The sequence below is a fragment of the Natator depressus genome, chromosome 8, assembly GCF_965152275.1.
Source record: "Natator depressus isolate rNatDep1 chromosome 8, rNatDep2.hap1, whole genome shotgun sequence".
In the NCBI taxonomy this organism is placed as follows: Eukaryota; Metazoa; Chordata; order Testudines; family Cheloniidae; genus Natator; species Natator depressus.
Genome location: NC_134241.1, coordinates 33177710 through 33191817, shown reverse-complemented (window position 1 = coordinate 33191817; position 14108 = coordinate 33177710).

Genomic DNA, 14108 nt, shown 5'->3' with positions numbered 1-14108 from the left:
AGGAGAGACCCTGGCTAGATGAAAGGAGGGAGTAGGGAGACATTGTGAGGATCCCAGGTCCATGGGTCCCCAGGCAGCCTTCACATCCTGGCCACCATCTGGCAGCTTGTTAGTAACTGGTGGGCTCAGTGGCTGGTGGAACCCTGATTCCACCAGAGGCACTGCCCAGGGGAGCCCTGATTGGAGGAGCACATGGCCCCACAGATTGGTCCAGCTGCACTATGTAAGCCAGAAGGAGGCACAGGAAGTTGTCTGTGCAACTGGGTGAATTCCTGGCTGGCTGCTACATTGCACTCTGCTTTCTCGCCTGACTCCTGAACCCTGCTTTCCAGACGTTCCTGATCCCTGCTGCCCTTGGGCTCTGACCCTTGGCTCGACTCCTGACTCTAATTTTGGCTCTCCCCCTAGGCTTGGGTTACTGACTCCTGCTTTGACTGCCCCAGCCCTGGTTATGACAGACAGGCTCTGTGAGACAGTCTAGATCTGAGAACGAGTGAAGAGAATCCGCAAAGGAACAGGGAGTTGCTGCAGTTTATGAGGGAAGGGACAATGTGGTTGTGCTAATGGGAACCTTTGAAAATCTGAGCAGTACTATGCTCTTGGCTTGGGAATTTCAGGGTGTCAGGATAGATCTGGCTCTGACTGAGGACATGGCTTCCTTTTTGCAATGAAGCTCTCGTGTTCTGTTCCTAGTTTCCCTTCCAGAAGAAAAGCCCTGGTGTCTCCCTCTCATCTCCTCTATATAATCCCCAAACTAAAATAGGTAAAATAGATTCAAACTGCTGGTCTGCTCTAAAAAGAAAGGGCCTAAAGCCCAGTGATTATCCAGCAGAGCTGCTCCTTGTGTCCAGGGTCAGATTTGCTTAGTTCAGTGGCAAATCTGAGCATTTTATACTTGTTACATTGTAGAGCCAGCATAGCCATGTGAGAGTGAGCTGGGTTCTAGTTGTGTTTCCCAGGTCTATTAAGAATGAAAAACCAGGAATGGATATGGGGTCAGGCAGAGTGGGGCAATGCCCCTGCATCCATCTGGGGAACATGGCAACATACTTCCTGTGGTTACATGATCACTTGATGGAGTGGTTAGGGCATGCTTGATGCCTAAGATGAAGATCTGAAATCTCCAGCTACCTGGATGGGAAAAATTCAGCATGTCTTCCTGATGATCGCCCCACTGGCAAAGAATCAAAGGAGTCTGAGCATGTGATGCAGCCTGGCATAAATGATTGGCAGGGGTTAGAGGCTACAATCATCTGTGCCAGGGATTTGAAGATAATCTGCATGTCAGACCTGCTGGGACAGCTGCTGTCATGGATGCAGCCTGTTTGGCTGTTCATGACAGTATTTTAAACAATGATTTGGTTTTTTTTTTTTTAATAGTTTTATTCTGGGATTCTTGCTGAATAAGCAAAATAAGGGCAAACCCAGAAAATGATTGAAATTGCTTCACCCAGTTGAAATCACTGATGAAAGACGTTCTAAAATGGAAACAGAAGGAGCTGGACAGTTACTCCTGGAATGACCATTTCAGATGCAGTCTAGCCAGAATGTACAGTAGGAGCCTAGCTTATTGAGACCCCTAAGTGAGTGAATAATTGAACTGAAAGGAGGTTCTGTACTACAAAGGTTTTCAACAGCTACTGCTAGTCATTTGGGGTGCTGTGATTGCCCCTTCTCTGACCAAACTCAGTTATTTCACGTCTATCTTGTCCTCTCTCGTTTATTTATTTTTCTCCAGCTGTTCTCTCATCACATGCTTTGCTCTTGTAGGGCAAGGACTGTCTTTTTATTTCCCCTGTACACCATCTAACACAACTGGGCCCTGATCACTGTGATAGCCCCTAGAGGCTCCAGACAGAGCAAATAATGAATGAGAACACTGAACAAGGAAGATGGAGAATTGGAAAAATGGGCTCGAGAATAGGAAGCAAGGTAAGCCTCAATTCTGCAAACACACACATGCTTAAGTTTACTCACATGAATATCCCCATTGACATCAAAAGGACAACTCCCATGTGTCAAGTTACATGTGTGAAAGATTATGCAGGATTGGGGCCTCCTTTTCCCAGTTCTTTTGTCAAATCAATAATTTAGCATCTATTGAGTCTGCAGTGTCCCAAATTGCTTTAAAATCACGCTACAACACAAAAGTTGAAATGCAAGAAGATTTTGAGATTGGCTTGCATAAGCGGCAGTTTTAAGGTCAGCAGTAGGAAAATGATGAAACATGAATTACTTTACACTTGGTCAGAATAATGTACTTGTTATAAGGGTGGCCCAAGATTTAGAATATCCATAATTATTCTCTTCCTTGCTTTTACGTGCTTGTGCACTTAAGTGGTAGATAATTAATTATGTGGCACGGAAGGCAGTGTGGCCTAAAGGATAGCACGCTGCACTAGGACTCAGGAGACCTGGGTAAACTCTGATCATGTTTTCAAGCTTTTTTTTTTTTTTTTTAAATGAGGGCTAGAAGCCTCCTTTTTGTTTTTAATGAAAGCTGAGAGTCTCTCGTGATCACAGGACTCCAGGAGCTGAAGGTTAAAGAAAAAACACCAAATATCATTAGATTTGTGATAAAGTTGTGAGAACTGAGTTCATAGAAGATGATCATTTGTTTGAAAGTCACTGTACAAATTAAGCTCATCCCCAACTAAAGCCTCCATGATGTCACTCAGTTCTAACTTTGTGCTGACCCCAAGATGGGAGGGGTTGCAAGCACTTTGGAGGACAGGAATAGAATTCAAATTGACCTTGAGAAAGTAGAGAAGTGATCTGAAATCAACAAGACAAAACAAAATAAAGGCAAGTACTAGAGTTAGGAAGGAAAAATCAAATGCACAACTACAAAATGGGCTATAACTGGCAAGGGGGTGGGGTAGTACTGCTGAAAAGGATTTGGGGATTATAGTGGATCACAAACTGAATATGAGTCAACAATGTGATGCTGTTGTGAAAAAGGCTAATACCAGTCAGGGGTGTATTAACAGGAGTGTCGTTGTCCTACTCTGCTTGGTACTGGTGAGGCCTCAGCTGGAGTACAGTGTCCAGTTCTGGGTGCCACACTTCAGGAAAGATGTGGACAAATCAATAATTTTTGTTGCTTTCCTCTTGACTATCTCCAAAGAAAAGGTTAATAAAACTGAGCATGTTTAGTCCTGAGAAAAGAAGACTGAGGGGGGCCCTGATAAGTCTTCAAATATGTTCAGTGCTGTTGTAACAAGGACTGTGATCAATGATTCTTCATGTCCACTGAATGCAAGATGAGAAGTTATGGGCTTAATCTGCAGCAAAGGAGATTTAGGTTAGATATTAGGAAAAATTTTCTATCTATAAGGGTGGTTAATCTCTGGAATAGGCTTCAAAGGGAGGCTGCGGAATCCCCATTTGTAGGCTTTTAAGACATTAGATGAATACTTATCAGGAATGGTCTAGATATACACGGTCCTGCTTCAAGAAGGGGGGTTGGACTAGATGGCTTCTCGAGGGCCCTTCCAGCCTTACATTTCTGATTCTCTATAAAGCAGCAGGCTTTTGTCAGGCTTCTTTGAACAGGTAACCTGGCCAAACCTTGTCCCCTTATGCTAAATCTTTTGATTTTTCTACCTTTAACAAACCAAATCCCAGCATCAAAATATTTGACTAAAAATGTGGTGACTGGCTCTACCACACACAATGTATTATGGAAAGAGAGGCCAAAACTAACCAACTATTCCAAAACATCCACTTAGGCACAACTTAAAGTAACCTCAAATATTCTAAACAGTAAACTTGACTGTGCTGGCCACAGAGTTTAAATATGGGCTTTGACAGTGAACAAAAAGGGCAGTAATTCATGTTCCTTAAAACAGGGATGAATAAAAACCGCATGTCCCTTCTGGTTTCTGTGAAAATGGGGTTTAAGAAGTACCATGTCATGTGCACAGATTAGGTAATAATACATCTAACTACCCAATTCACATGCAAAATAACCATGTGTTACTTATATGATGGCACAACCCTAGATGTCCCAATATGGATTAGGCACCAAGGGCTAGGTCCTGTACAAACACAAAGATAGACCTGTTTCAGGCCCTGAAGAGTACAGTTTATGGCCCTGATTCTTCAAACATGTGCCCGTGTACTGTGTTTGATGCTCTGTGACTTCAGTGGGACTGCTCACGGCATGTGAAGTTAAGAATAATGTGCCTGCAGGCTTCGGGCCTAGGACCATTGTGTGCTCACAAAGAGCTGGGTCTGCAAATTTTGCACTTCGGAGGAGGCGGTCTGAAATGTTGACCCAGTGCCTGTCCAGTCATGTCATTCCTTTTCCTCACTAGCCGCTTCCTCAAACAATAATTTACTTCCAAGCCCTCCTTTGGGAGGTAGTTGTTCTAAGTGCTGTCAGTGGAAAACCCAAGAAGGCAGTAGCAGCTGTGAACTTTCAGACATGCTTGAGGTAAGAGAAGCATTTTTCCCTTACTATGTTGTGGTTTTGTCATTCTTCTTTAGTCTTGTCATCCAGTGGGAGCCTTGTTCATGGGTTGGAGCTTATAGCTTCACTTCAGCATTTAATGTCCCACAAAAAACATTTAGGGACTCATTTAGTCCTTGCTGTGAACATTATCCCCTTCCACCAGAAACTGTAGGAGGTCTTTCTCTGCAGTTTTGCCTGCCAGTAAACACTGTTGGGCTAGATTTTCAAAAGGTTGCATCCAGAACTGCCACACATATCAGCACTTTGCGTCAACAATTTTAGTTTCATGACAGTGCTTTATGGTAAGATTATACTGTTGGTTGGTGTCATGGTATATTGCTTGATTGTTAAACTGCTTTCTGGGTCTTCTACTAGAAGGATAACAACTGAAATCTGGTCCCTCACCAGAGCCATTTTCACACTGTCTTAGACTGAAATAGGAAGCTGATTCTTTGATTTGCTCCCCCCAAAAAGCAGAGAACTTGCACTGCACATTTGAACCCAACTTGGGTGGGAATGCACTCTATCTGTTTCCAGGATCCCGTCAGAGTTGGGGCCCCTGGGTACTTCCCTGAGAACATCCTAGCTGGCATGACCAGCAGCTCTGATGTAACCTAAACTATGAAGGAGGCTTCACAAAAAGAACCTCAAACCCAGGGTAATCAATGTTCCACTAAGCAGTGTTCCCTAACTGGCTTCTCTAGCAGCCTCTGATGATGAACCCATGAACAATTAGTGGCTTGGTAATTGGATATTAATTTATGAATGGATTTGGTTGATTCAACCAGGTTTTTCTGCATGTACCATCTACATACAGAGTTTCAGTATTACATGAGGGAGGGTAGGGGGAAATAACTGGCTCCTCCTGTGTTTCAATCTCATTTACACAGCGGTGGAGGAAGGGAATGACTACATCTAGGAACAACAATGCAAAGAAAACTGGTCAGAGAAGTCCCTTAGGCCTCTGTCTACATGCAGTTTTTGCACTGATTTAAGTATTGTTTCATGGGTGCAACACCTTGTATGGATGCAGTTAGAGCAGTATAAATATGTTAAAACTGATCTAGCTGATTCAGGTAAACTTACTCAACCAAGTGTTGACCAGCCCTTAGGGCGCAGTCCTGCAAGGGTGGACAAGCCGTCTGCTCCAGTCCAGGAGAGCACTTGAAAATGTGCTTAACGCTGAACACAAATAGTTCCACTGACTTAGCAGGACCCCTTGCTTGCTAAAGCACTGTGTTGGATGAGGCCAGAGTGCCCAGCACTTTGCAGGACTGAGCCCCTAATACAGCTTTTATTTACTTGTTTGTAGAAAGCTGCAGTGTCCAAGCTGCTCTAGTGTCATTTACACAGTGTGAAGTGAGTGCAAAATGGGTGTAAATGCTATTAAATCAGAACAGTACTGTTTTCAATCACTTTGAGTTGATTACAGTCTATAAGAAGCTACTTTGGGAAAAATATTTGATAATGGGCCCTTCAGTCTAGTAGACAAAGGTGTAACACAATCCAATGGCAGCAAGCTGAAGCTACAAAAATTCAGACTGCAAATGTGTAAATTTTTCATTGTGAGAGTAATTAATCATTGGAATAATTTACCAAGGGTTGTGGTGGGTTCTGGCAATTTTTTAAATCAAGATTTGATGTGTATTAAAAGATCTGGCCCAAAGGAGTTATACCAGTGTAAATCCGGTGGGAGCGAGTGAAGGGCTGTTCACATTTTGCTGTTCAATTTGTTTGTTCCCCTGCTCTGGCTGTTCTTGCTAAGGTTCAGCAGACAGATGCTGTAACTTCTTTAACAATCCCACTGAGTGTGATGCTAACAAAAGTGTGGTAAAAGGACAGAAAGCTCCTCTTATACATTGCCATTCCAACATGCTGAATTAATGGCTTTCTGGCTTAGCACATTGGCGTTGGAGGTGATTTACCTTCTGAGCAAATAGGTTTGGCTGCTCGGGCAGGTGTTGCTCTTCTTCTCTTTATGGTCTGCTTACCTGCCGGGTGTGGTGGTGCATGCCTGTAATCCCAGCTACTTGGGAAGTTGAGACTGGCAAATCGCTTGAGCTCAGGAGTTCTAGGCTTCAGTGTGCTATGCAGATCGGGTGTCCACGCTATGTTTGACATCAATATGGTGATCCCTGGAAGCTTGGGGTCACCAGGTTGCCTAAGGAGGGGTGAACTGGCTTAGGTCAGAAAGGGAGCAAGTCAGAACTCCTGTGTGAGGGGAAAATATTCATCTATGTATCTGACACAATAAAGCAAGCTTCGAAATGATGTATGGATTGGACACACAGAATACCAGAGTTGGAAGGGACCTCAGGAAGTCATCTAGTCCAACCCCCTGCTCAAAGCAGGACCAATCCCCAGTTTTTGCCCCAGATCATGGGTTCTCATGGAATCACATGATTCTAAGAGCCGGGGCTTTAAGGAAATTCCCAAATACCATGAGAGTTGGCAACACTGTTTTGCTAGATATCAGAGGGGTAGCCCTGTTAGTCTGTATCCAATGGACACAAATCAGACATCAGGAATGGTAACATTCAAAAGCCTGTAGGAGAACACTTCAATCTCCCTAGACACTCAATAACAGATTTTAAAGTAGCCATCCTTCAACAAAAAAAACTTCAAAAACAGACTTCAAAGAGAAACTGTAGAGCTACAATTCATTTACAAATTTAACACCATTAATTTGGGCTTGAATAGGGACTGGGAGTGGCTGTCTCACTATAAAAGTGATTTTGCCTCTCTTGGTATTGACACCACCTCATCAATTATTGGGAGTGGACCACATGCACCCTGACTTAATTGGCCACATCTTGCAAAGTGAAATATACTGGGGCATAATACGTGCATGTGGGCAGTGATGCAGTTACTTCCAATTGATCATCCGTTGACCACATCTTTCAGTCCTCAGCTCTGCCTCTGAGCTGCTGTGTGGCCTTAGTAAAATCAGCTTCACCTCTTAGTTCTTGTCTGTAAAATGGAGATGATGATATCGCCAAGGAGATTAGTTAGTGTGCGCTATAAAATTAGTTTGAATATGGGAAGCTCTAAACAAATGCTGAGGATTACTATTAAATAGTTTCCAAAACAAGGGGAAGGTCACTGGTTAGGTTGAAGGTACAGGGCTGAAAGCCACGAAGTTTGGGTTCTGTTTCCAGCATTTGAGTCAGCATTAGATTCTGAATGTGCAAAGCAGTATTCTCCAGACAGCGCATCTCTCCTCTCCCTGTAAGGGTATGTCTGCACTGCATTGTGAGCCTGCACCTGTGGACACGGTGTCTCCAAGTCCATACTTGAGTGTTCACACTGCATTGTAAACCTGGGCTTACAATTGCTAGACTCGGATATCTCAATCATGCTGATGCACCCATACTGGATGATGCAGACCCGAAGCAGATAGTCTGGGGGCGTATCCACAGGTTCCTAGCACTCTTGCCAGCTATAATTGCTCCAAGGCTTGGTTCCAGAGAATGTCCCTGTCATAAAAATAAAGGGAAGGGTAAACACCTTTAAAATCCCTCCTGGCCAGAGGAAAAACCCTTTCGCCTGTAAAGGATTAAGAAGCTAGGATAACCTCGCTGGCACCTGACCAAAATGACCAATGAGGAGATAAGATACTTTCAAAGCTGGAGGGGGGGAGAAACAAAAGCTGTGTGTGTGTGTGTGAGAGAGATGCTTTTGCCTGGAACAGAAAGGAATGGAGTCTTAGAACTTAGTAAGCAATCTAGCTAGATATGCGTTAGATTCTGTTTGTTTAAATGGCTGGGAAAATAAGCTGTGCTGAATGGAATGGATATTCCTGTTTTTGTGTCTTTCTGTAACTTAAGGTTTTGCCTAGAGGGATTCTCTATGTTTTGAATCTAATTACCCTGTAAGGTATTTACCATCCTGATTTTACCAAGGTGATTCTTTTACTTTTTCTTCTATTAAAATTCTTCTTTTAAGAACCTGATTGCTTTTTCATTGTTCTTAAGATCCAAGGGTTTGGGTCTGTGTTCACCTATGCAAATTGGTGAGGATTTTTGTCAAGCCTTCCCCAGGAAAGGGGGTGTAGGGTTTGGGGAGGATTTTGGGGGGAAAGACGTTTCTAGGCGGGCTCTTTCCCAGTTATATATCTGTTAGACGCTCGGTGGTGGCAGCAATAAAGTCCAAGGGAAAAAGGAAAATAGTTTGTACCTTGGGGAAGTTTTAACCGAAGCTGGTAAAAATAAGTTTAGGAGGTTTTCATGCAGGTCCCCACATCTGTACCCTAGAGTTCAGAGTGGGGAAGGAACCTTGACAGTCCCTAAGATCACATCTACGGTAGATGAAGAGACGTGTTCCTCTCCCAGTACTTCAGGAAGCCTCTCAGCCAGAGGAGGAAGTGAATCAGACAATGGTTGGAATGAGGATCTCTTAATGCAAGATGCAACATTAGTTTTAATCTCAGGCAAGATCGTATTCAGAGTGGAATGCTGATGCACATCATGGTAGCTGTCTTGGTTTCAGCCGGGCTATGCTGATTTACGTCCGCTAAGGATCTGGCTGTCTGTATGCTGTGAGTGAAAAAGCCCTCATTAGGTCTGGATAATTAAAATCATGAATAACTTGATTCTCCCTTCCCCTGCCATCTGTGCAGACATTTACCAGTGCACATCAGAATGCAGCATTTTGCACTCACTTTGCCCTGGTGCCCTTTGAACAAATTGCAGGGCAAGGGAGAACTGGGCTCTAAACTGTTGAAGGTCAGAACAGGCGGAGTTAATCTTCTGCAAATACCTTTAACTCTGCCACCTTATCCCACCACTCTGTCAGAAATATTTCAACTACCTAACTGTCTGATGGGATTATTAGCAATTAATTATGAACTACACATAGCAATATGAGGCCAATTCTCTTGACACTTACTTTGGCATGGACCAGGAGTGTCTCCATCAAACTCATTTGACTTACCCTGGTATGAAACCAATATGAGTAGGGTCATGTCATGACTTGCCCTGCTGATTTATGGTGGATAAGGTACTTTGGGATTGGACACTTCAGTGGCTATGGTGATAGCCATGCTGCGTGGTGGTGTTATCGCACAGCACACACAATTGTGATCGCTGACTCACAGGACAGCTACAAACAGAAGGTCCCTGCCCTGTAGACTGTGGATTTTTAAGGCCCGAAGGACCCACTAGGATCATCTAGTCTGACCTGCTATGTAACACAGGTCATAAAACCTCCTGCTGTGGGAGAGCACAGGAGGGGCATTGATTCTCTCCTGCCATCTAAGACCTTGGATGAAATTTTCAAAAACACCTGTAAGACTTAGGAGGCTAAGTCCCGTTGTCTTTCAGTGAGATTTAGGCTCCTAAGTGTCTATGTTACTTTTTAAAATGGGACTAAGTCGCTTAGAGGCTTTGGAAAATTTGACTCCTTGCCTACATGCAAAGTTGCCCCAGTTTAACTGAAGGTGTCATTTTTAAGCAGATTTACTTAAGCTAGAGAAATCCTTGCTGTGAACACTCACAAATCAGTTTCAACCTGGTGTCACAGTTTCACGCTTAACTGCACCTTTGATCGCCCTCCTGACCTTCCTTGAAGGCACCCACTGAAGCTTTCAGGCTTCCTAGCTGTCACCTTTCTTGGGCAGAGACCCATGTCTCTCTGCCTCCAGACTCGGGGTTTAGACTAACAGTCTTTAAGCACCTCACTGTGATATCCCCAGCAGGTCTGACTGGGGTCCAGCACCTTTTGGGTACCCTTTCTCTAAGGGCTACAACAGTGCACACTAGTTACCAGCCAGCCTTCACAAAGCCAAATGCACTTATTCCTAGGGCAAAACTACTACGGGGAAAACAAAAAACAGTACATCAATGCACATATATTCTAAAATCTTATCCGGACTCACCGCCAACTCCACCAGAGGGCTTTGATAGGTGTCAATCTTTCAAACCCCTCAGCTAGATTTGCTCTCCTAGTTAGCAGGTCATGTCAGGTTTCGGATCAAGAACTGGAGCCTTTTGGCACAGTGCAGCCGTTTCTTTATACAGTTAGGGCCTTTGATCTCTGGAGTCCCGTAGCAGGTGAGCACTAGTCAATGGTCCTCTTGGGGATCTTCAAAAGGCTTTTTGCATGGTGATGGAGAATTTGCATTTATCACATGCTAGTGATTCCAGATTCTGCAGGAATTGGGCAAGGAACACACACATACACATCACCTGCGTTGATGCAAAGGACTGTGAATATTCCGAAGCTCATGCGGTCTGGCCCATCTTAATATTTGGAGGTTTTCATGGTTTAGACAAAAAATATTATATGGTCCCCAGAAGTTCTGCATGTGTTTGCAATAGCTGTCACACCTGGCTTATACTGATTTGGCCTAATATAATTGTTTGTTGAGTTAAGCTGAATCAGTACAAACCAGGTTTAAAACAAACTGTGTCCACGCGGGGAGTTGCACATATTTAACTATATTTCTAAATTGATTGAAAGTGAAACCAGTGAACTCTGAATACAGACAAGGCCCAAGTGAACATTATTGAGCCTAGAGAGTCTTCTCTAGAATAACATCCAATCTAGAATTACAGACTCCAAGTGATGGAGACTCCAGCATGTCACTGGGAAAGCTACTTCATTAGTTAATTATAGATTCATAGATATTTAGATCAGAAGGGATCATTATGATCATCTAGTCTGACCTCCTGCACAACACAGGACACAGAATTTCACCCACCACTCCTGCGAAAAACCTCTCACCTATGTCTGAGCTATTGAAGTCCTCAAATCGTGGTTTAAAGACTTAAAGGAGCAGAGAATCCTCCAGCAAGTGACCCGTGCCCCATGCTACAGAGGAAAGCGAAAAACCTCCAGGGCCTCTTCCAATCTGCCCTGGAGGAAAATTCCTTCCCGACCCTGAATATGGCGATCAGCTAAATCCTGAGCATATGGGCAAGATTCACCAGCCAGATACTACAGAAAATTCTTTCCTGGGTAACTCAGATCCCACCCCATCTAATATCTCATCACAGGCCATTGGGCCTATTTACCATGAATATTTAATTACCAAAACCATGTTATCCCATCATACCCTCTCTTCCATAAACTTATCGAGTTTAATCTTAAAGCCAGATTATGTGCAGGGTTAAAAATTTAAGTCTTAATTCTGATTTGTATATTTCTATCTTTGACTTTGAGCCATTGGATCTTCTTATGCTTGTGTTTGCTGTAGCAAAAAGGCCCCTACTTTCAGATGTCTGTTCCCTATTTAAGAGATTACTTGATCACAGTCTACTCTTTTCTTTGATAAGCAAAATAAATTGAGCCCTTAAGTCTCTCATCGTAAGGCATGTTTTTGAGGCTTTGTATCTCTTTTGCAGACATGACTGACGTGTCGGACATAACACAGAAAAAGAAAATCAAACAGGATGGAAGAAGGGCACCACAGACCTTAAATTAAATATTTGTAGAATAGAAAGGCTGAAGATGGAATTGGCCTTGGAGGGGAATAGTCTTGTGGTTCAAACACTGAAAGGAGACTCAGGGGATCTGATTTCAGAGTAACAGCCGTGTTAGTCTGTATTCGCAAAAAGAAAAGGAGTACTTGTGGCACCTTAGAGACTAACCAATTTATTTGAGCATGAGCTTTCGTGAGCTACAGCTCACTTCATCGGATGCATACTGTGGAAGCTGCAGAAGACATTATATACACACAGAGACCATGAAACAATACCTCCTCCCACCCCACTCTCCTGCTGTAATAGCTTATCTAAAGTGATCATCAAGTTGGGCCATTTCCAGCACAAATCCAGGTTTTCTCACCCTCCGCCCCCCCACACACAAACTCACTCTCCTGCTGGTAATAGCCCATCCAAAGTGACCACTCTCTTCACAATGTGTATGATAATCAAGGTGGGCCATTTCCTGCACAAATCCAGGTTCTCTCACCCCCTCAACCCCCTCCAAAAACCACACACACAAACTCACTCTCCTGCTGGTAATAGCCTATCCAAAGTGACCACTCTCCTTACAACGTGCATGAAAATCAAGGTGGACATTTCCAGCACAAATACAGGTTTTCTCACCCCCCCCCCCTTTTTTTTTCTCCAAAAAAAACACACACACAAACTCACTCTCCTGCTGGTAATAGCTTATCCAAAGTGACCACTCTCCCTACAATGTGCATGATAATCAAGGTGGGCCATTTCCAGCACAAATCCAGGTTTTCTAACCCCTCCACCCCCATACACACACAAACTCACTCTCCTGCTGGTAATAGCTCATCCAAAGTAACCACTCTCCCTATAATGTGCATGATAATCAAGGTGGGCCATTTCCAGCACAAATCCAGGTTTTCTCACCCCCCCCCCACAAACACACACAGAAACTCACCTGTGTGTGTTTGGGGGGGTGGGGTGGTGAGAAAACCTGGATTTGTGCTGGAAATGGCCCACCTTGATTATCATGCACATTATAGGGAGAGTGGTTACTTTGGATGAGCTATTACCAGCAGGAGAGTGAGTTTGTGTGTGTATGGGGGTGGGGGGGTTAGAAAACCTGGATTTGTGCTGGAAATGTCCCACCTTGATTTTCATGCACGTTGTAGGGAGAGTGGTCACTTTGGATAGGCTATTACCAGCAGGAGAGTGAGTTTGTGTGTGTGGTTTTTGGAGGGGGGTGAGAGAACCTGGATTTGTGCAGGAAATGGCCCACCTTGATTATCATACACATTGTGAAGAGAGTGGTCACTTTGGATGGGCTATTAGCAGCAGGAGAGTGAGTTTGTGTGTGGGGGGGCGGAGGGTGAGAAAACCTGGATTTGTGCTGGAAATGGCCCAACTTGATGATCACTTTAGATAAGCTATTACCAGCAGGAGAGTGGGGTGGGAGGAGGTATTGTTTCATGGTCTCTGTGTGTATATAATGTCTTCTGCAGCTTCCACAGTATGCATCCGATGAAGTGAGCCGTAGCTCACGAAAGCTCATGCTCAAATAAATTGGTTAGTCTCTAAGGTGCCACAGGGGATCTGAGTTCAGCTTCCATCCTGGGCGCCTTAGGTACATTATCTACTAAAAATGGACTGGGCAGGAATGAAATGACTCTACTGCACACAATAGGTCTGCCACATGTGGACACATTGAGCTTCATGATGATCAGGACAGACAAGGGATGGGGGATTGAGACTGTAAGCTTTTTGAGGCAAAGACTGTTCCTTAATATGTGTGTGTACAGCCCCTAGCAAAATGGGGCCCTGACCTTGACTGCAAGGCACTACAAACCAGAAATAATAATGTTTTTTGTTTGGATAGTGCCCATGCTATGCCAGGCTCTTTACAGATAAAGTAGGGGGAGACAAGTCCCTGCCCTGGAGAGCCTGCAGTGTGAATATCACAAAGTACAGATGGAGGAGAAGGAAGTGTAGCAGTAAGGACAGTGATAAAGGACTGTGGTTCCAATGGGCCTTGTCGTTTTCACCATTTAAAAGCTCTTTTGTGTGTGCATGTGGTTGGTGGGGTCTGACCCACCTCAGAAGGGTCAGTAAGATACAGAAAATCAGGAAAAAGAACAGGAGTACTTGTGGCACCTTAGAGACTAACAAATTTATTTGAGCATAAGCTTTCGTGGGCTACAGCCCACTTCATCGGATGCATAGAATGGAACATTAGTAAGAAGATATTTATACATACA